The sequence below is a fragment of the Orycteropus afer genome, unplaced genomic scaffold (genome assembly GCF_000298275.1).
Source record: "Orycteropus afer afer isolate SDZICR_OR568_19922 unplaced genomic scaffold, OryAfe1.0 scaffold00594, whole genome shotgun sequence".
In the NCBI taxonomy this organism is placed as follows: domain Eukaryota; kingdom Metazoa; phylum Chordata; class Mammalia; order Tubulidentata; family Orycteropodidae; genus Orycteropus; species Orycteropus afer.
The window spans coordinates 225,697-229,121 of NW_006922181.1; positions in this window are offsets into that span (position 1 = coordinate 225,697).

Here is a 3,425-nt window from a genome sequence, read left to right on the forward strand (position 1 = left end):
TTGAACCACCAGCCTTCTGGTTAGAAGTCAAGTGCTTTAGCCACTATGCTACCAGAGCTCCCCCTATAACATTGTGGCTCTATTTTCCACGTTATAGCATGCTACAATGTTACTCAAAGTTCTGCCACTATATGACAAGGATTCCACCTACCCAGTTTCCAATACAGGCATACCTAATTTTAATGCACTTTGCTTTATTGCTGTTCACAAATATTGCATTGTTTATAAATTGAAGGTGTGAGGTAACCCTGTGATAAACAAATGTATTAGTGACCTTTTTAAAAAATAAATAAATAAATAAGTGCTGACTTAGTGTCTCTCTGTCACATTTTGGTAATTCTCAAAATATTTCAAACTTTTTCATAATGCTATTTCACATGTAATAGTCTACAATATAGTATAAACATTGCTTTTACATGCATTGGGAAACTAAAAATTTTGTATGACTTGCTTTATTGTGACATTTGCTTCTTCATCATGGTCTAGAACTGAATCTGCAATATCTCTCAGATATGCCTGTAAAGTTGTTTTGTTGTTAGGTGCCATCGAGTCAGCTCTAACTCATAGTGACACTATGTAAAACAGAACAAAACACTGTCAGGTCCTGCTGGCCAGCCTCACAGTCTTTACTGTGCTTAAGTGCATTGTTGCAGCCAATGTCCCAATTCATCCGTTGAGAGTATTCTCCTGTTTCACTGACCCTCTACTTTACATGATATTCTTCTCCAGGGAATGATTCCTACTCACAACATGAGCAAAGTGGGTGAGACAAAGTCAGGCCATTTTCTCTTTCAAGGAGCATTCCAGCTGCACTTCTTCCAGGACAGATTTATTCATTCTTCTGGCAGCCCATGGTGTTTTCAGTATTGTTTGAAAACACAATTCAAAGGCATTAACTCTTCTTTGTTCTTCTTTATTCACTACCCAGCTTTCACATGCATACGAAGAGAGTAAAAATACCATTGCTTGGGTCAGGCACACCTTAGTCTTCAAAGTGACATCTTTGCTTCTTAACACTTCAAAGAGGTCTTTTGCAACTGATTTTCCTAGTGTAGTATGGTATCTGAATTTTTTTAAAAAATTTTTCCTTTAAGTGCAAATTTACCTAGCAAACTTGTTTTACATTCAACAGCTCATGCACATTTGGTTTCATGACCCTGATTACTGTCCCTAACCATACAAAATTTTCCTCTGCACTCCTTCCCGTGACCACCCTCTTCCTGTGTCCCTCTAATCCATGTATTCCTGTCTGTCCAGCCTTCCCTCTATGTGAGTGCTATCCCTCTGGTGTGTCATGGATGCTTGATCCAAGGGGTACATCTCCCTAGAGTAGGTGGGTGCCTTGACCTCAGGTAGGTGTTCTGTATGTAGTTCTTTCTACTATTGAGGTAAGAGCCAATCCATGTAAGTGAGATCATTTCTTGGCTAAAAGCATAACCTGGGGCCATAGTTTTGGGGATTCCACCAGTCTCTTCACAACCAGCAAATTTTGGTCATTTTTGTGTTTTTGAATTTTGTTCCATATTTTTTGCATCCCTGACGACGTCAATCTTTTCTCCATTTATTTTGATGTTGCTTATTTATCCACTTCTGATTATGTCATTTGCATATCACAGGCTGTTAATGATTCTTCGTCCAAACCTGATGTCACATTCTTCTTCATATAGTCCAGTTTTTCAGAGTATTTGCTCAGCATATGGATTAAGTAAGTACTGTGAAAGGATATATCCCTGATGCACACCCTTCCTGATTTTAAACCATTCAGTATTCCCTTGTTCTGTTCAAACAGCAGCCTCCTGGTCTGTGTACAGGTTCCTCATGAGCACAATTGAGTGTTCTGGAATTCCCATTCTTCACAATGTTACACATAATTTGTTATAATCTACACAAATGCTTTTTCGTAGTCAATAAAACACAAGTAAACATCTTTCTAGTTTTCTTTGCTTTCAGCCAAGATCTGTCTGATATCCACAATGATATTCCTAATTCCATGTCCCCTCTTAAGTCAGCTTGTATTTCTGGAAGTTCCCTATCAGTATATTGCAGTAATTGTTTTTGGATTATTTTCAGCGGAATTTTAATTGCATGTAATAATAATGATATTGTTTGATAATTTGTACATTCTGTTAGATCACCTTTCCTTGGAATGGGTACAAACATGGATCTCTTTCAGTCAGTTGGCCAGGTAGCTGTTTTCCAGATTTCTTGTCATGGACAAGTAAGTGCCTCCAGCATGGCATCCATATGTTGAAACATCTCAATGTGCATTGTGTCAATTCCCAGAGCATTGTTTGTCAACAGTTCCTTCAGTGCAGCTTGGATTTCTTCCTTCAATACCATTGGTTCTTGATCATATGCTACTGTGGTAGTTAAGGTTACGTGTCAACTTGGCTGACCCGGTTTTTGAGTGCTGGACAGCTGGATGTAGTTATTCCCCATGATGAGATTGGTAACTAAGTCCAGAGTGGAATCTACTGGAGAAACTGAGTAGCTGCCTAAGAGTTGTGGTATGTTTCCAGTATCTAAGGAGGAGTCTTAAGAAAGATCTCTACAACTTTTTGACATGCTTGGACAGTGCATGTAGCTGAGGCTTCATTCAATAGTCTGCCATGCCCTGCTCATCTTGGGACTTTTTCAAGACTTGAACTAGTGGCCTACCATGTTGTGTGATAATCTTGGGACTGTGCTGTTTTACTTGTCACCCATGGATTTGCCAGCCTCAGCAGCCAGCAGATGCCTGAGTTAAGAAAAGCCTCAAGCTTCATTGGGCGAGGAACAAAAGACAGAGCTGAAGCCCAAGGTTGAAGAGCTTTCACCCAGCCCCTAAAGCCTGGCATTTTGAACGTGGACTGCTAGCCTCCAAAATTGTAAGACAATAAATCCTTGTTTGTTAAAGCCATCCCATTTGTGGTATCTTCTATCACTGTGGCACTAGAGAACCAAAACAGCTACCTTCTGAAATAGTTAATCAACTAATTATTTTGGTACAGTGACTCTGTATTCTTTCCATCTTCTTTTAATGCTTTCTGCATTATTCAATACTTTGCCAGCAGAATCCTTCAATACTGCAACTCAGCCTTGAATTTTTTTCTTCAGTTCTTACAGCTTGAAAAACGCCAAGTGTGTATTTTCCTTTTTGCTTTCTAACTCCAGGTCTTTGCACATTTAATTATAATACTTTACTTTGTCTTCTCAAGCTGCACTTTGAAATCTGTTCAGCTCTTTTATTTCATCATTTCTTCTGTTTGCTTTAGCTATTCTCCGTTCAAGAGCAAGTTTCAGAATCTCTACTGACATTCATTTTGGTCTTTTCTTCCTTTCCTGTCTTTTTAATGGTCATTTGTCAACGGTGTTCATTACATCAAATCTATTTTTTCTGAAGGTTTCTAAATTCAGATGGGATATAATAAAGGTCTTTTTTTTTT